Consider the following 20,607-nt stretch of genomic DNA (forward strand, 5'->3'; position numbering starts at 1 on the left):
AAGTAGCTGCTTTTATTCATAATGGACTCCATGTGGTTAAATCCAGGGTAAGAAGGCAAATTTTTCATAATTAATCTGTAATATGAGTGTGCAATGCTGGTTTTTCAGAATCTGAGCCATTTTAATCATATGTGTTTGTGCCAACTAGTACCAGCGGTTGTGACTGATTCAGGTTGGGAACCACAAGCGCTAGAGGGTCTACATTGACGTTGGAGCCGAGAAAAATCAGGTGAGAATGTTATATTTAGTTCAATGTACCCCAAATAAGGTACAAATTGTCCATTGGCTCCTTCTATTTCAAGCAGGTCGTTCAAGAGCTTTATCTCATGATCAGCAAGGTAGGTAATGTAGAAGGAGTGGGGTACTGTAGTGACCTGGGAGCCAGTATTGAGAAGACAGTTGAAGTGGTTCCCTTTGATTTGGATTTACCCAGTGTTCTTTGTTCCCACAAGACCTCTTGGCAGGGCTGGTAAACTGTGCGGCTTCTTGGGACTGACAGTGGTGGCAGCTCCTGAGTGTCCCATCACATAAGCTGCTTTTAGTTTAACTGAGTGTTCTTGCTGGTCCATGTTTGCTGTTTTTGGCGAAGGTGTTTTTTTCTTTTGCTCGACCAGACTTGGATTGGTGGCATTTGTGCAGGAGGAGGAAATACGGCCATCTTCACTACAGTTGAGCAGTACCATGGCTTTGGTTTGACTATAGACTGGAGCAAAGGGCAGCTAGGCTGGCGTGGTGCTAGTTTGGGCTGTGCTGGACTTTTCTGTGCAGACAAAAAGGCAGACATCTGGCACTGGAGCTGTTGCATTTGCTTTTTCAGTTCTTTAAACTCGTCTCTGGAACTGGACTGGATCCTGCAAGATGCTCAGGTATTGGGCGTACAACTCCTCACCATCCTGTACCGTTCCAAAAGCTGAATCCAGTACACGTAACATGGCAGCAGGCAGAGTGTCAGGGCGCAATCCTTTGACCGAGTCGGCAGCGGGCGTCAGCAGGCTCTCAATGATGTGTCTGGTGACGTGTAGAGCAGACAGATTTGGGTCAGCAAGCAGCAAATCAATTTGTGTTCGCCACGACTCATAATTCACTTCATTGCTTGGTTTTGGAATTCGGCCAGAAAACGAGCTGAGACGGAGAGAAGCAAGAACACTCAGGTCAGTATTTCGGACGAAATGTTCAACAACGACTCTCTGTACTTCCGGAGGATTAAAACCTTGTTGAGAGAGGAAAACTCTTGGTGAAACACCAGTCCCCGTGGGTCCAGTTGGATGACTTTGTCGAGGTCTTGCCCCCAGTTGAGAGGGTAGTTCACAGGGCTGAGGTACAGCTACATCTGAGTTTCAGACACGAGCTGTATTGTTTTAATGTCCACCTTTGCTTCTTCCTCTTCATCGTTATCATCATTTCCAAAATCATTTCTATTATTTGCTCCACTTAATAACAAATGTTGAATCTGACCCATCAGTGTTTTGAGTATGTCCTCAATTTAATTTCTTTTGTAATCGGGGTGGGTGGGCTGCGTCCAGCTGTGGCGGCGTACTCAGTAGCAAGAGCAGTGACACAGTTCATGCGGTCAGCAGCTGAACTGAAAGTGTATTTATAAGGTAGAAACTGTTTTATCAGAAAATGAACTCTTCTCCTAACTCAGCGATCAGGATTTTATTAAAAGTGCTTGTTGGATCATCAACGGGCAAAAAAATTTGAGGGTACCGTAAACTCGCAACCAATCTAGAACTTCATCAGCACTAGTGTTGGAAACACCGGTGATAAGGACTGCGTGTGAAATACTAATCCCAGATTTTGCAACAAAATCCATAATTAACTTTTTTCAAAATCGGACCAAAAAAAAAATGATTCACACAACAAGGCTCCTGGCCAACTAGCCAAATTTAACGCACGAGGGCAGGGGTCTGCAACCTGCGGCTCTGGAGCCTCATGTGGCCCTTTGACTCTTTTGCAATGGCTCCCTATAGCTTTAAAAAAAACCTATTGAAATAAAGAGTTGTTATTTTCCTACAGAGGCTATTATTGATTAATGACAAATAAAATCAAGATATAACAATTTGTTAACCTAAAAATAAATCACATTGTGCAATGACTCAGCACCTTCCTACTTCACTTCCTGCAACATCTACAGACCATCAACTTTACTGCACCTGTGGATAACCTCAAGTTTTAAATCCCTGGTAAATAACTAAACCAACAAAAACACTATTCTGGAAGAAAATAGAGATTTTAATTGTGTGGGGACAGATTCATTTAACCACCAATTTGCAGGTTAAATATGCATGTTTTATGTGTGGCAAGAAATGAGAAATTAGCATGTGTTGATCACATGATCATGTGTTATCAAACTTCAAGTTACTTTTTGTGTCCCTTTAAATACATTACCTAAAAATAATCTTCTTTATATAACATTGTGTTCATGTAAACTGAGATGGGTAAGAATTTGAAGATGCAAAATACTGTTTAGTTGTTATTTCTTGATGTTAATTTATTTCATTTTATTTTAATCTGTTTTTAAGTTGCCATTTACATGATCAATATAAATCAAATCATGAAATCAAACATTATTCTATGTCATTTTAACTGTAAAGAATTTCATTCACTGTATTGTCTTCATTGAGAAGGTTTTTTTTTTGGCTCCAGGAGGACTTTAATCCAGGTGAGATGAGGCAAAATGGCTCCTTTGAGAGTAAAGGTTGCAGATCCCTGCACTAGGGGCTCAGGAACTGACTTCAAAGAGGGTAAACAGAGAAAGGTCCGGCTGTTGAGCCAAGGTGTGTAAATAATTGCCACAGACAAAATAATTTCATTTTAGTATATATATTATATATTTTTGGAGTTAGTATATATTGTGTATATATGTTATTTAGTTGCTATTAATAATTAGAGATAATCAATAAACAAACAAAAAATACAATTACAAAACACAGACAATATTTTCTTATTTGAGAACTCAGTAGTCAAAGTTCAGTTCATAGTTTGTTTCCTTTGGTGTGTCTCAGTTCAGTTAGTTTGATTTTGCAGAGTTGGAATGCGAAGAGTTTCGCAAAGTTCTTTCGCATTGGGGAAAGAAATACAAAACAAAACAAAATCCCCCAGATCCGAGTGTCAGAGGAAACAAAAAGATCAGATATTCCTACCCCTACTGGTTGGGTGGTGGGTCGCCTTCTAGTGGTTGAGAGTGGTAGGTGATCCAGAACTAACAAAAACCTGACCTATAAAATGAGGCCAACAGCAATTAGTCAAAAAGCTAATAAAATTAGCTTAAGTACCTTTTAAAGTAGAAAATAAATAAACCTTAGCATCCTTAAACAATTGGTCATTGTTAAATTAATAAACATTTATAAATACATGCTATAAATCACAGCAGAAAAATCCATATCAAGGTAATCAATTTGAAGCTTCATTATATACATTCACAGTTAAAAAAAAAAAATAAAGTGCACTTTTAAATAAAAATCATTAGCTGTAAAGTTAAGCCATATTATAAACATGCACGTCTTCAACATATTCTTTAAATAATTATTTGTTGTTGCACAACTATATCTAGTTCATTCAATAGTCCGAAGCCTATTCAAAACCACATAGCCACTTCGGCATTTATTTCAAAAAGTAACAGAAATTGTCAAAACTACAAAAAGCTTAGTATTATCTTAATGTAGTCCTGTCTAATAAACAATTCGGCTTCGGTAATAAATTACAAAGTAAAAAGATTATTTAAATAAAAGTGCAAATGATCAAACTAGCCATGTGTGTTCCAAGGCTAATGTTAGCTTATTTTAGCAGGAGTATCAATGGAGTCTGGCACGACACAATTACGCAAAATGCATAAAAATTACAACGTGGATCGACTCACCGATGAGTGGGTAGATGTCGGGGTTATAGAAGAACATATCCGTCCGGTTATCTTTGATGGATGGTTTATTTTACTGATTATTTTTAATCAAAAAGTCAACCATGTCAAAACCACAGCAAAAGCAGCCATAGCAGCAGCAGCTGAGCAATCAAGAGTGAGAGGGAGGGGCAAAGGATCTTAAAGGCAGAGCGGGCTCATCACAATAAAACTATGACAGGAAGTGGGCTTCTAGTTCACATGGGTTAGATAAGTCACCAACAAACACACACAAAATCGCTATGAAAATGTTTTGTCCTTTCCTGTATTAATGCTCAAATTGGTCATTTTTTTAAATGCTGACATGAATGTTGATCATGTGGCCCTCCGCTCAAACAAACACATTTTTATGGCCCCGCTGTGATAAAAGTTGCCTTCCTCTGGTCTAATGAAGTCATGAAGTAATAAGATAAACAGTCTTTTACGTGCTTTCTGTGAAGTGTGTTACGATAACACGTGTTGTGAATTGGCGCTATACGAATAAAGATCGATTGATTAGTGAAGTTATTTTGAGACGTAATGACCTCTTTCAATGGCAAAATAAAGAAAATAAAAGACAAGAATCAACAGAAGAAAGTTAATTTGTAGTTCTAAGCAGGTTCTCCTGCAGTGTCCATTACAATTACATGGAAATGGACAATTAATCAAACTAGGCAATGACGTCATTTCCCCTGTGCTGAAGTCCTAAAAACCTGCCACTAACACTTACATTAAACAACAATAACCATAAACGCACACACACACACACACGATAAGCACCCCTGCAGTAAGAAATGTTAAATGTTAAATAAATAATTTTATTTGTATGAATTGATGTCTTTTATCAGATTTGACCCTAACCACCACTGCAGCCAAAGTCTCACTCTGAAATGAGTTCAAAACTTGAGAGCCCTGATGATGAGTATGAAGTTAAAGAAACTATGCGAACAGGGACAGACTGAACAAAGGCAGCAAATACGTGATGAGAATCAGGGATAAAATGAGGGCAGTTTAAAGGACGATGAAGAGTGAAAATGGGCGCAATTCAGAATAGAGAAGGGCAACTGTTCTCACAGTCAGAGCCACAACAATGTGATCCTCTGATCCGAGGGCCACATCATCAACATTCATGTCAGCATTTAGAATAATGACAAAGCTGAGCATTAATATTGAGAAAAACAACAGATTTTGTGTGTTTTTGTTGTTGTTTTATGTATTTTTCTGTTTTTGGGATTCACTTTGTTTTTTATGTCATTTTGTGTGTTCATCGAGTCATTCTGTAGCGTTTGCTATTATTGTCATTTTTTTGTTGTCATTTTGTGAATATTTCTGTTTTTGTAGTCATTTTGTGTGCTTTGACCTTTGCTCAAGGTCATATTTAAGGTCAAGGTCAGTCTTCTGTTTTTCCTGCATGATATAACTTGTCAACAAATCCAGATACGGGTTGTTATTTTTGCCAATTGTTAATTGCCAAATACGTATTCACCTTTCAAATACAGGTCTTGTCTAGTTTAAACTTATTTTTGTAGTCATTTTGTGTTTTTCTGTTTTGTTTTTCTTGTGATTTCGTATGTCTTTGTAGTGGGTTGATTGGCTGATTTTTATTGTCATTTTGTGAATTTTTATTGTCCTTTTTTAAAGTTTTAGAGTCATTTTGTGTAATTTTGTGTTGCTGTGGTTTATGTTATTTTGTAGAGTTACTTTGGGTCTGCACAAAATTATACTGAAGGCCACATGTGGCCCCCTTTTTTTTTACAGAATCATTGCAAACCTTTGAGGATATAATGAGATCTGCTGTCACTTAGTGCATTTCATGAGAAATTACAGTATTTATAACAACAACAAAACCTACCAACAGGACTTTTGTGTTCTATTACTTGAAGGTGAAAAAAGATGTAGGTAAATTTGTGTGTCATCTTTCTTAATGTACATATCACAGCAGGATGAATGAAACTTGAAATAAACATATTCCTGTGAAAATATATTTTTGGCTAAAAAAAAAGGAAACATTTACAACTTTTTTTTTTAAACACAGAAAAAATGTGTTACTGCGTATGAAATAAATCCTGAAACAGAAGAAATCCAACACAAAGTCAAATATGATAAATCAATAACTTTTTGGGCTCATTTAAAGTAAAAAGAAGCAAAACGGCACAAGTTTCAATTCTTAGTTTAAACTACATTAAACCATGTAAAGTTATTAAAAAATAAAATACCAAGACTAAAAGAAAATGATTTTTTTAACAATCTAAACAGAACAAGAAACAAGCCTTTAATGCCATATTTTAAACCAACTAAATTATTTTAAACAAGCTAACAACAACTAACATCCTGAAGGGCTAAAGTGGCTTGATTATTTGAAAATGATATTTTAAAAAATACAGTAAAAAAATAATATTTACTCCTAATAGATGTTTCTGCTTTTGGTATTCATTTATTTACTAGTTTTTTTTTTTTTCTGTAAGAGCCCTTGAAACAACAAATATATAAGACAGAACATAAAACATCCTATAGTAGACTGAATATGAACATATACTGTATATATAAATATTAAACATAATCAGGGTTCCCACCAGGAATTGTTCACAGCATGGGGTAACATTTTGAAATGTACAACTCTTTGAGGGCCAAATTTAGTGAAGTAAAGCTTTGTTACTGCCTCACTTTAAAGCCTAAAGTTATTTGTTAGTATAAGGGTTAGAATCATATAAGTTTCTATCTCCTCCTACTCCTTTTTGAACATGTACAGGCTTCACGTGCAGGATTTTAATCATTTATTCTCACTTTGCTTTGTTTGATTGTTTTCTAAATTACTATTAGCATTTTCATTGTAGTAAATACACTGTTGTTTTGTTTATGTTCAAAATTAAATTAAATCAAATGAATTGGTGAGGGTTCATGGATGAATGTAGTTAGAGTTAAGCCTGGTATACGTACTCCACTAATAAATACTCAGACACTGTATAGACAAGAAATAACATTTTATTATACTGTACAATATATATATGTATGTAGTTATGCTTAGCACACATAACTACACACATGAACGAGTGCATTCATTTATAAACCATTACATGTGTGCAGATGTCCACGTCACACCTACTGGGAGAGCACTGGGAACCATTAGATTGTAAAGGATCAATAAATAATCATGAACCATGACAAAAACCTGGTGTAAAATAATAGTAATAGTCAATAATAATACATTAGCAATTTATTGATGGAAATTGGCTCAAGTTAAGCCAAAAAAATGCATGAAATTTGGGTTGGGATGTATGCATCATACTGTTGAGAAAAGGAAAAATCTAAATGTCATATTCCATAAATCATCTTCTCCATGTGTGAGCTGTGTCAGTCTGTACGAAGAACTGATGAAGAAACATCCCAGTGATGAAGATGAGCTTGGATTCAGATGGAAAGTGAGTTGAAAATTCAACAGTTTTTTGTAGAAAGTTGAAACCAAAGCAGTCTGTGTAAACACTGCAGTGCTGGTGACGAACATCTGGAACTGTCGGATTCTCCTCTGAAGCAAAACTCTGCAATCAAACAAGACAATTCACAGTCATTAGTATCAAAATCATCTTTATTTTTACATTAAACACGTATTCAGATTCTTTCTGTGTAAATGAGAGGCTTTACTTACATTGATTGTTTTGGTGAATAGAAGTCTTTCTGTCCTCTGGTAATGTTTCCTCCTCAGGATGCTGTGGATGCTGGTGCTCCTGTCTGACATTTTACAGGTATTAGTATAGCGTAACATCTACCAATTTTTTTTTTTTATTAAACGTGTAGTATTTTTGCTTACATTGTTTTGGTGAATAGAAGTCTCTGTCCTCTGTTGATGTTTCCTCCTCAGGATGCTGTGGATACTGGTGCTCCTGTCCTCCATCATCATCCTCCTCCTCCATCAGTAGATGCCGTTGTTCCAGTCCAACATTTTACAGGCATTAGTATAAAGTCACCTCTATTTTTACATTAAACATTAGTTCAGTGTCTTTCTGTGCCAATGAGAGGCTTTACTTACATTAATTGTTTTGATTGTTTTGCTTTCTGTTGATGTTTACTCCTCAAGATGCTGTGGATGCTGGTGCTAATGTCCTCCATCTTCTTCATCCTCCTCCTCCATCAGTGGATGCTGGCACTCCTGTCTGACATTTTACAGGCATTAGTATAGCGTAATGTCTACATATTTTTTATTAAACGTGTAGTATTTTTGCTTACATTGTTTTGGTGAATAGAAGTCTTTCTGTCCCCTGTTGATGTTTCCTCAGGATGCTGTGGATACTGGTGCTCCTGTCCTCCATCTTCATCATCCTCCTCCTCCATCAGTGGATGCTGTTGTTCCAGTCCAACATTTTACAGGCATTAGTATAAAATCACCTCTATTTTTACATTAAACATTACTTCAGTGTCTTTCTGTGCTAATGAGAGACTTTACTTACATTAATTGTTTTGCTTTCTGTTGATGTTTCCTCCTCAAGCAGCTGTGGATGCTGGTGCTCCTGTTTAACATTTTACAAGCATTATTATAAAGTCAAGTTTATTTTTACAGTAAAGGTGTGTTCAGTATTTTTACTTACATTGTTGTGGTTGATAAAGAAGTCTTCTTTAGCCTCTGTCCTCTGTTGATGTGTCCTCCTGTCCTCACTTGCTGGGATTAAAAAGGTTATCTCTAATTTTTAACTCTAACCTAACTCAACCTAATATATTATGCATGTTTTCATAACAGTGACAGGACAACCACTCCAACTGTGGCCTGTCATAAAGAAACAAAAAATAAAATCCTTACCATTAAAAAAGTCCCGGTACCAGTCGTTGCCTGGGACATCAGTCGTCTCGCAAGACGCAAAGGCCAACTTACCTGAAACAAGGAAGCCGGGTACAAACGGGGAACTCTGCTCATAGATGGAGAGGAGCAGGAAAAGGAAAAGTACAGATGACTCTAAGATGAGTCAGAGCTGTCGTCCCGTCTCGGCCTCTTCGTCCCAGGCTCACAGTGACTGTCAGAGTCGGACGATGCAGGTTCCTCAGAACCGTCTACGTACCTCTTCCTGGAGACACTGCGTCCAAGTGGTGACTCCTGGGAATACTCACCTTCAGAGTCACTGGAGGCTGAGCAAGCAGACTCCTCAGGGGTCTCCCAGCCAGGGGTCACCTCGTCGAAGTAGAACGCAGTCCACTCTGGAAGCTCCTCCTCAGGGGCGTCTGTGTCTTCTGGTTCTTCAAGGTCTTCTGGTTCTTCAAGGTCTTCTGGTTCTTCAAGGTCTTCTGCTGCTTCTGGAGTCAAGTACCAGGTCGGGAGCAAACCCAGAAGTTCGGCCCAGCCTGGGACCAAACCCGGAGGTTCTGCCCAGTCTGGGACCGAACCCGGAGCTTCAGGCAAACCTGGGACCAAACCCGGAGGTCCTGCCCAGCTCTGGACCCAGCCTTGCGTTCCAGCGCTGTCAGGGAAAAAACCTATAACTAAAAAGTAATTTAATGAATAAAGAAATAGGTTAGTATACAGTGATTTAAAAAAATATATAATTTCATCACATTACAAATATCAAATCTTTAGATTAAACATTACCAACATTATTCAAATGAATCACAGAAAAATTCAAACACAAACAATGCAAACTACATTTCACCCAGTCTAACTGAACATCACTGGCTGCTAAAAATAAACAAAAACACAGAAAAAACATTCAATTTTCTAATATTTATAAAGTATGAAATAAAATACACATTTCTAATCAAATCTACCTCAGATCAGGGCTTAAATATTTTTTACTTTTTCACTAAATACACCTCTGCAGCCCAAACGCTCACTTCAGAGTAAAATTATCACTAAATCTATCAGCATTTCTTAATTTTCATTGAGTTAACACAGTTTTCTGTACGCCTATACATGTTTATTTTTAATTATTCGACCGTTTTTAAACCTAAACCTGTGTAAAGTTTAAACCAAACGTCTCAGGCCACAAACCTAATTTAAAGACACAAACCTCACGATTAAATGATACAATGTTTAGGCTCCATCATGTTTAATGCTAATGATTAAAGTAGGTTTATCAGATGAGAATAATTCAACATGACTTACACTCTGGACACTCTGCCATGCGTGGCCCCATGGTCTCCTCCTGGTCTTAACTTGTCCTCTGGTTTGAAGTCTTTCTCTGTCTGGTACTGGTCTGAAGTCCTGGTCTGGTTCTCGTTCTGGTTCTGGTTTTGTAGGAGTCTCTAAAGAGACTTTTCTGTGGGTCTGGTAAACGTTTTCTCTGTTCAAAGCTCTCCGCACGTCTGTCTCCGTCTCTCGCTGCTCGCAGAGTAACTGAAAATCAGCAGGTGATTTTTAAATAACGCCTCCTCCTTGTCACGTTCACGTACACACGTACAAAATGTATCATGATACACGAATATATATTTTTTTTATGTGTATGCATTGATATGGGCTCTCTAAACGTTTTATATGACTGATAAAATAATATATTTACGTAGCATGACCATATATTTACTTTCACGTCAGGTTTTGCGCGTAAATTTAATTAGGATGGGCAGGTTTCCTACGGACTTTGAACGTCTCACTGTGATTACTTTAATTTACTGTAACTCCGCCAATACTTGCTCTATCGGGACAAATCGAACAATTTTTGAACGCAAAAAAGTTGCTATTTGGAGTTTTTAGTTACTTGTTATTATCTTAATGCTGAACCCAAATATTACACTGTTGAGGCCACTTTAAAGGGAAAATACTATGTGAGTTATTTAGGTTTTAGATTGTTTGAGGTAAGATCACGAGCAGTTAGCATAAAGGCTGTCAAAAATTCAATTACTAGTGAATTACGACAAAAAAAAAAAAAAAAAAAACACACATATTTCAGCTAGACAGCATGAAGACGTAGGTAATTTAATTTTTACAATCATTTATTGGCTCCTCAAGTGACAATGCTCTTGCTAGGCTATTGGTATTGCAAGGCTAATGCTAATGATAGTCAATGTTAATGCTAGTCTAATGCTATTATTATTATTATTATTATTATTATTATTATTATTATTATTATTATTATTATTAATAATAATAATAATAATATTAATAATAATACATTTTATTTATATAGCGCTTTTTCTGTGCTCTAAGACGTTTTACAGGGATAAAAACGCAGTGCGTAAACAATAGGTAAAAATACTGAGGCATAGAAGCAAAAGTAAAAAGACAATGTAATAAACAATAGATAAACTACAAGATAAAATGGCTACACATTAAAAGCAAGTCCAGAATAAGTGTGTTTAGAGGTGTTTTCTGAAGGTGAAAAGGTCCATGTGTAGCCTATGTGGTCTTATTGATCGATTTCACCAAAATCCTGTGGCCTTGATTTAAAAAAAAGGTGTATTTGGTTTTATGGTTTTATTTTGAAATGTTTTATCTGAAGACTTTTATTTTGGCGGTGACTCTACTTCCTGTGAGTTCGTGGGTCCTACCTTAGTTCTGTGAGGAAGCAGTCAGGAGGTAAGCAGCTGTATCAGCTCCCCTGGTTGAAATGTTAGTTTTCAACAAATACTTTATTTAGGTTATATTTAAACATTGTTTATACTTTATAAGGCCTTTGCCATCATTTATGTTAGTAGTTTATGGGTGAAATTGCGTTTTTTAATGTTAGTCCAGCACTTAGAAAAGTTTCCTGTTAGCACGTGTATGTAAGCTCACTAGTGCAGTCTCACATGTCTGTGGCACCTCTTCCTTTGTTTTTTTTTGCAGATTTCTGTGGGATGTGAAATGTGGAGTGGCTGTACTGATGTTATTTTGTTTCACACAGGTGTGTAGACAATATATTGTACACTACATGTGTTATTTATTTTATTTTGATTCATGTGATGTGTATCTTTTGTGAATTATTCATTGTTCGTGCAAAAATGTGAAATTGCTAGGATGGGAGGAATTTATTTGTAAATTATTCAACCATGTTTTTGGCAAATTGATAAATTAGTAAAAATCTCAGTTCAGTGAGGAAGTAGTCAGGAGATTTCTGTGGGATGTGAAATGTGGAGTGGCTGTACTGATGTTATTTTGTTTCACACAGTAAATCACCTTCCGGAATGGCAAACCCCTGTTTGTGGCTCAGCTCATTAATTCATTCAACACAACGCAGAAGGATTCTAGTCGACTAGTGCAGACATGCCGGCTACAGTGGTGCCGTGACCCGGATTCACATCGCTCAGCCCTTTATCGTGGTTCTTGGAGCAGTGGATCAACGTCAGCTCGGTCACCGGAGGTTGCTGTCATCACGTCGAGAGTCCGCGGGTTTGGTTTTTTTTAGGAAAAAAAAAAAAGACATTCATACACACAGCTGAAATATCATCAGATCGGTTTTGCTTAAAGGTTCAACCTTCCCTTTTGTGAACTACCAAACACTTGAAAGCAAAATGACATTTATTGTGGATGAAGGGGAAAGACAAAAAGTTCCCACAGAGGTATTTTCTTTTGGTAGGGGTAGAGGTAGACCCAGAGTTGAGTTACTACAAACTCCAGTGAGAGGTGCAAATAATGTGAATTCACCTGCATTTTGTTCTACCCGCATACTTGAGAATGTATCTGTTAATACAAGTTTCTGTACACTCTGCCATGCGTGGCCCCATGGTCTCCTCCTGGTCTTAACTTCTCCTCTGGTTTGAAGTCTTTCTCTGTAGGGTACGGGTCTGAAGTCCTGGTCTGGTTCTGGTTTTGTAGGAGTCTCTAAAGAGACTTTTCTGTGGGTCTGGTAAACGTTTTCTCTGCTCAAAGCTCTCAGCACGTCTCTCTCCGTCTCTCGCTGCTCGCAGACTAACTGAAAATCAGCAGGTGATTTTTAAATAACGCCTCCTCCTTGTCACGTTCACGTACACACGTACAAAATGTATCAAGATACACGATTATATATTTTTTTTATGTGTATGCATTTATATGGGCTCTCTAAACGTTTTATATGACTGATAAAATAATATATTTACGTAGCGTGACCATATATTTACTTTCACGTCAGGTTTTGCGCGTAAAGTTAATTAGGATGCGCAGGTTTCCTACAGACTTTGAACGTCTCACTGTGATTACTTTAATTTACTGTAACTCCGCCAATAATTGCTCTATCGGGACAATTTATGTATTTTTCTGTTTTTTGGATTCATTTTGTTTTTTATGTCATTTTGTGTGTTCATCGAGTCATTCTGTAGCGTTTGCTGTTATTGTCATTTTTTTGTTGTCATTTTGTGGATATTTCTGTTTTTTGTAGTCATTTTGTGTGCTTTGACCTTTGCTCAAGGTCATATTTAAGGTCAAGGTCAGTCTTCTGTTTTTCCTGCATTATATAACTTGTCAACAAATCCAGATACAGGTTGTTATTTTTGCCAATTGTTAATTGCCAAATACGTATTCGCCTTTCAAATACAGGTCTTGTCTAGTTTAAACTTATTTTTGTAGTCATTTTGTGTTTTTCTGTTTTTTTTTTTTTTTGTGATTTCGTATGTCTTTGTAGTGGGTTGATTGGCTGATTTTTATTGTCATTTTGTGAATTTTTATTGTCCTTTTTTAAAGTTTTAGAGTCATTTTGTGTAATTTTGTGTTGCTGTGGTTTATGTTATTTTGTAGAGTTACTTTGGGTCTGCACAAAATTATACTGAAGGCCACATGTGGCCCCTGAGCCACAAGTTGCCCTTGTCAGTGTTAGAAGCACTGTGGACCTTTTTTGTTTGACACTTTGAAACACTTTCTATTAAGAAACGTATATATAGTATCTCTCTCGTTGATGAGGTTCCTGTGTTTTTAGAATGAGACCCAAACATTTTTTTTTTTTTACATATCACAGCAGGATGAATGAAACTTGAAATAAACATATTCCTGTGAAAATATATTTTTGGCTAAAAAACTTTTTTTTTTTAAACAGAAAAAATGTGTTACTGCGTATGAAATAAATCCTGAAACAGAAGAAATCCAACACAAAGTCAAATATGATAAATCTATAACTTTTTGGGCTCATTTAAAGTAAAAAGAAGCAAAACGGCACAAGTTTAAATTCTTAGTTTAAACTACATTAAACCATGTAAAGTTATTAAAAAATAAAATACCAAGACTAAAAGAAAATGATTTTTTTAACAATCTAAACAGAACAAGAAACAAGCCTTTAATGCCATATTTTAAACTAACTAAATTATTTTAAACAAGCTAACAACAACTAACATCCTGAAGGGCTAAAGTGGCTTGATTATTTGAAAATGATATTTAAAAAAATACAGTAAAAAAATATTTACTCCTAATAGATGTTTCTGCTTTTGGTATTCATTTATTTACTAGTTTTTTTTCTGTAAGAGCCCTTGAAACAACAAATATATAAGGCAGAACATAAAACATCCTATAGTAGACTGAATATGAACATATACTGTATATATAAATATAAATCATAATCAGGGTTCCCACCAGGAATTGTTCACAGCATGGGGTAACATTTTGAAATGTACAACTCTTTGAGGGCCAAATTTAGTGAAGTGAAGCTTTGTTACTGCCTCACTTTAAAGCCTAAAGTTATTTGTTAGTATAAGGGTTAGAATCATATGTTTCTATCTCCTCCTACTCCTTTTTGAACATGTACAGGCTTCACGTGCAGGATTTTAATCATTTATTCTCACTTTGCTTTGTTTGATTGTTTTCTAAATGACTATTATTAGCATTTTCATTGTAGTAAATACACTGTTGTTTTGTTTATGTTCAAAATTAAATTAAATCAAATGAATTGTTGAGGGTTCATGGATGAATGTAGTTAGAGTTAAGCCTGGTATACGTACTCCACTAATAAATACTCACACTGTATAGACAAGAAATAACATTTTATTATACTGTACAATATATATATGTATGTAGTTATGCTTAGCACACATAACTACACACATGAACGAGTGCATTCATTTATAAACCATTACATGTGTGCAGATGTCCACGTCACACCTACTGGGAGAGCACTGGGAACCATTAGATTGTAAAGGATCAATAAATAATCATGAACCATGACAAAAACCTGGTGTAAAATAATAGTAATAGTCAATAATAATAATACATTAGCAATTTATTGATGGAAATTGGCTCAAGTTAAGCCAAAAAAATGCATGAAATTTGGGTTGGGATGTATGCATCATACTGTTGAGAAAAGGAAAAATCTAAATGTCATATTCCATAAATCATCTTCTCCATGTGTGAGCTGTGTCAGTCTGTATGAAGAACTGATGAAGAAACATCCCAGTGATGAAGATGAGCTTGGATTCAGATGGAAAGTGAGTTGAAAATTCAACAGTTTTTTGTAGAAAGTTGAAACCAAAGCAGTCTGTGTAAACACTGCAGTGCTGGTGACGAACATCTGGAACTGTCGGATTCTCCTCTGAAGCAAAACTCTGCAATCAAACAAGACAATTCACAGTCATTAGTATCAAAATCATCTTTATTTTTACATTAAACACGTATTCAGATTCTTTCTGTGTAAATGAGAGGCTTTACTTACATTGATTGTTTTGGTGAATAGAAGTCTTTCTGTCCTCTGGTAATGTTTCCTCCTCAGGATGCTGTGGATGCTGGTGCTCCTGTCTGACATTTTACAGGTATTAGTATAGCGTAACATCTACCTATTTTTTTTTTTTTTTATTAAACGTGTAGTATTTTTGCTTACATTGTTTTGGTGAATAGAAGTCTCTGTCCTCTGTTGATGTTTCCTCCTCAGGATGCTGTGGATACTGGTGCTCCTGTCCTCCATCATCATCCTCCTCCTCCATCAGTAGATGCCGTTGTTCCAGTCCAACATTTTACAGGCATTAGTATAAAGTCACCTCTATTTTTACATTAAACATTAGTTCAGTGTCTTTCTGTGCTAATGAGAGACTTTACTTACATTAATTGTTTTGATTGTTTTGCTTTCTGTTGATGTTTCCTCCTCAGGCAGCTGTGGATGCTGGTGCTAATGTCCTCCATCTTCTTCATCCTCCTCCTCCATCAGTGGATGCTGGCACTCCTGTCTGACATTTTACAGGCATTAGTATAGCGTAATGTCTCCATATTATTTTTTATTAAACGTGTAGTATTTTTGCTTACATTGTTTTGGTGAATAGAAGTCTTTCTGTCCTCTGGTAATGTTTCCTCCTCAGGATGCTGTGGATACTGGTGCTCCTGTCCTCCATCTTCATCATCCTCCTCCTCCATCAGTGGATGCTGTTGTTCCAGTCCAACATTTTACAGGCATTAGTATAAAATCACCTCTATTTTTACATTAAACATTACTTCAGTGTCTTTCTGTGCTAATGAGAGACTTTACTTACATTAATTGTTTTGCTTTCTGTTGATGTTTCCTCCTCAAGCAGCTGTGGATGCTGGTGCTCCTGTTTAACATTTTACAAGCATTATTATAAAGTCAAGTTTATTTTTACAGTAAAGGTGTGTTCAGTATTTTTACTTACATTGTTGTGGTTGATAAAGAAGTCTTCTTTAGCCTCTGTCCTCTGTTGATGTGTCCTCCTGTCCTCACTTGCTGGGATTAAAAAGCTTATCTCTAATTTTTAACTCTAACCTAACTCAACCTAATATATTATGCATGTTTTCATAACAGTGACAGGACAACCACTCCAACTGTGGCCTGTCATAAAGAAACAAAAAATAAAATCCTTACCATTAAAAAAGTCCCGGTACCAGTCGTTGCCTGGGACATCAGTCGTCTCGCAAGACGCAAAGGCCAACTTACCTGAAACAAGGAAGCCGGGTACAAACGGGGAACTCTGCTCATAGATGGAGAGGAGCAGGAAAAGGAAAAGTACAGATGACTCTAAGATGAGTCAGAGCTGTCGTCCCTTCTCGGCCTCTTCGTCCCAGGCTCACAGTGACTGTCAGAGTCGGACGATGCAGGTTCCTCAGAACCGTCTACGTACCTCTTCCTGGAGACACTGTGTCCAAGTGGTGACTCCTGGGAATACTCACCTTCAGAGTCACTGGAGGCTGAGCAAGCAGACTCCTCAGGGGTCTCCCAGCCAGGGGTCACCTCGTCGAAGTAGAACGCAGTCCACTCAGGAAGCTCCTCCTCAGGGGCGTCTGTGTCTTCTGGTTCTTCAAGGTCTTCTGGTTCTTCAAGGTCTTCTGGTTCTTCAAGGTCTTCTGGTTCTTCAAGGTCTTCTGCTGCTTCTGGAGTCAAGTACCAGGTCGGGAGCAAACCCAGAAGTTCGGCCCAGCCTGGGACCAAACCCGGAGGTTCTGCCCAGTCTGGGACCGAACCCGGAGCTTCAGGCAAACCTGGGACCAAACCCGGAGGTCCTGCCCAGCTCTGGACCCAGCCTTGCGTTCCAGCGCTGTCAGGGAAAAAACCTATAACTAAAAAGTAATTTAATGAATAAAGAAATAGGTTAGTATACAGTGATTTAAAAAAATATATAATTTCATCACATTACAAATATCAAATCTTTAGATTAAACATTACCAACATTATTCAAATGAATCACAGAAAAATTCAAACACAAACAATGCAAACTACATTTCACCCAGTCTAACTGAACATCACTGGCTGCTAAAAATAAACAAAAACACACAAAAAACATTCAATTTTCTAATATTTATAAAGTATGAAATAAAATACACATTTCTAATCAAATCTACCTCAGATCAGGGCTTAAATATTTTTTTACTTTTTCACTAAATACACCTCTGCAGCCCAAACGCTCACTTCAGAGTAAAATTATCACTAAATCTATCAGCATTTCTTAATTTTCATTGAGTTAACACAGTTTTCTGAACGCCTATACATGTTTATTTTTAATTATTCGACCGTTTTTAAACCTAAACCTGTGTAAAGTTTAAACCAAACGTCTCAGGCCACAAACCTAATTTAAAGACACAAACCTCACGATTAAATGATACAATGTTTAGGCTCCATCATGTTTAATGCTAATGATTAAAGTAGGTTTATCAGATGAGAATAATTCAACATGACTTACACTCTGGACACTCTGCCATGCGTGGCCCCATGGTCTCCTCCTGGTCTTAACTTATCCTCTGGTTTGAAGTCTTTCTCTGTCTGGTACTGGTCTGAAGTCCTGGTCTGGTTCTGGTTTTGTAGGAGTCTCTAAAGAGACTTTTCTGTGGGTCTGGTAAACGTTTTCTCTGTTCAAAGCTCTCCGAACGTCTGTCTCCGTCTCTCGCTGCTCGCAGAGTAACTGAAAATCAGCAGGTGATTTTTAAATAACGCCTCCTCCTTGTCACGTTCACGTACACACGTACAAAATGTATCATGTTACAAGAATATATATTTTTTTATGTGTATGCATTGATATGGGCTCTCTAAACGTTTTATATGACTGATAAAATAATATATTTACGTAGCATGACCATATATTTACTTTCACGTCAGGTTTTGCGCGTAATGTTAATTAGGATGCACAGGTTTCCTACGGACTCTGAACGTCTCACTGTGATTACTTTAATTTACTGTAACTCCGCCAATACTTGCTCTATCGGGACAAATCGAACAATTTTTGAACGCAAAAAAGTTGCTATTTGGAGTTTTTAGTTACTTGTTATTATCTTAATGCTGAACCCAAATATTACACTGTTGAGGCCACTTTGAAGGGAAATTACTATGTGAGTTATTTAGGTTTTAGATTGTTTGAGGTAAGATCACGAGCAGTTAGCATAAAGGCTGTCAAAAATTAAATTACTAGTGTATTACGACAAAAAAAAAAAAAAAAAAAACACACATATTTCAGCTAGACAGCATGAAGACGTAGGTAATTTAATTTTTACAATCATTTATTGGCTCCTCAAGTGACAATGCTTTTGCTAGGCTATTGGTATTGCAAGGCTAATGCTAATGATAGTCAATGTTAATGCTAGGCTAATCCTATTATTATTGTTATTATTAATAATAATAATAATATCAATAATAATAATAATAATACATTTTATTTATATAGCACTTTTTCTGTGCTCAAAGACGTTTTACAGGGATAAAAACGCAGTGCGTAAACAATAGGTAAAAATACTGAGGCATAGAAGCAAAAGTAAAAAGACAATGTAATAAACAATAGATAAACTACAAGATAAAATGGCTACACAATAAAAGCAGTCCAGAATAAGTGTGTTTAGAGGTGTTTTCTGAAGGTGAAAAGGTCCATGTAGTCTCCAAGGTTTTGAGAGAGTGAGGTCCAGAGGGTGGGGGCGGCAAGCTTGGTCTCCCAAGGTTGGGCGCCTGGTCCTGGAGGGAGGGGACAGGAGGTCGGCGACGGAGGAGCGGAGGGAGCGAGATGAGGAATGGCGATGAAGCAGGTCAGTGAGGTAGAAGGGGGCCAGGTTATGGAGGGCTTTGAAAGTAATAAGTAAGACCTTGAATTGGATGCGCTGAGGCATAGGAAGCCAATGTAGATTTTGAAGAACAGGGGTGAAGTGTTCACAGGAATGGGTGCGTGAGGAAGTGAGCAGTGGAGTTCTGAATGTATTGAAGTTTATTGAGGGTTTTGGATGATAGGCCGCAGAGGATGCTGTTGCAGTAATCGAGTCTGGAGTTGATGAAAGCGTGAATGAAGGTTTCAGCAGCAGAAAAGAAAATTTAAGGGACGGGCAAAGACGTGCGATGTTTTTAAGTGAAAGAAAGCAGACCGGATTATGTGATTGATGTTGGAATGAGAGTGTTTGATCAAAGGGAATGCCAAGGTTGCAGATGAGAGGGGATGGTGAGAGTGGTCTGGTCAAGATGAATGGAGAAATTCTGAGTGGAGTTTGTGATGTTTTGGGGGCCAATAATGATATCAGATTTGTTGGAGTTGAGTTCGAGGAAATTGTGCTTCATCCAGACTTTTATATCTGATAGGCAGTGGGTGAGGGTGGAGAGGGTGGTGGGAGTGATGGATTTAGTAGAGATGTAACTGAATGTCATTGGCATAGCAGTGGAAATGGAGACTGTGTCGACGGATGATGGAGCCAAGGGGGAGAAGATAGAGGATGAAGAGGAGAGGACCAAGCACCGAACCTTGGAGGACGTCTTGAGACAGGGGAGCAGTGATGGAGGAGCAGTTATTGATTTGAATGAACTGTTGTCGGGTGGTGAGGTAGTACTGGAGCCAGGCCAAAGCAGAGCCAGTGATGTTGAGGGAGGTTTTCAGGCGAGAGATGAGAATAGTAACAAAGTTGATGGAATCAAAGGCTGTGCTGAGGTCAAGGAGGATGAGTATAGTGAGATGGCCAGTCAGAGGAGAGCAGGAGATCATTGGTGACTTTGAGTAGGGCTTTTTCTGTACATTGGGAACAGAATCCAGACTGGAAGGGTTTGAATTGACTGTTGGAGTTGAGGTGATTCTGGAAGTCAGAGGAGAAATGATGGGGAAGCTACTTCTAATGAAGCCAGAGGGGACAGGCAAATGCTAGCTATCGGTAATGCTCATACAACACTAAGGTAATGCATTGCAACATCGGGGCAGCAGCTGCATCCTCATTTGCATTTTCCTCAGGAATGCAAATACTCTAGTTTCTGTTGTTTTTCGTGTAGTTGTGTTTGTTTTGAAAGTTTTTCCTTCTTTAAAGTTCAAAAACAATAAAAACTGCACATGATAATATTCCCTTTAAAACAACCTTTGGCTGACTAGAGACTGACCTTTTTTTAAACTTTTTCATATTAAACACCTAATAAAGCCCCCTAGACATAATAAACAGTTTATTTTGACACAGGACAAGCAAGGGTTAGTGATGTTTAAGATGCTATGCAGTTTTGTTT

At 37.3% G+C, this 20,607-nt stretch overlaps 2 long non-coding RNA genes across 2 annotated transcripts; both read right to left on the reverse strand.

The window, feature by feature from the left end:
- Positions 1–7,070: 7,070 nt before the first annotated feature.
- Positions 7,071–7,577, reverse strand: LOC114470364 (uncharacterized). Its single transcript, XR_003674861.1, has 2 exons — positions 7,518–7,577; positions 7,071–7,410 (listed from the first exon to the last, which is right to left on the reverse strand). It is a non-coding gene; the product is annotated as an uncharacterized LOC114470364 (long non-coding RNA).
- Positions 7,578–14,925: 7,348 nt separating this feature from the next.
- LOC114470365 (uncharacterized) lies at positions 14,926–15,432 on the reverse strand. Its single transcript, XR_003674862.1, has 2 exons — positions 15,373–15,432; positions 14,926–15,265 (listed from the first exon to the last, which is right to left on the reverse strand). It is a non-coding gene; the product is annotated as an uncharacterized LOC114470365 (long non-coding RNA).
- Positions 15,433–20,607: the final 5,175 nt, after the last annotated feature.

Source organism: Gouania willdenowi, chromosome 9 (genome assembly GCF_900634775.1).
Source record: "Gouania willdenowi chromosome 9, fGouWil2.1, whole genome shotgun sequence".
Classification (NCBI taxonomy): Eukaryota; Metazoa; Chordata; class Actinopteri; order Blenniiformes; family Gobiesocidae; genus Gouania; species Gouania willdenowi.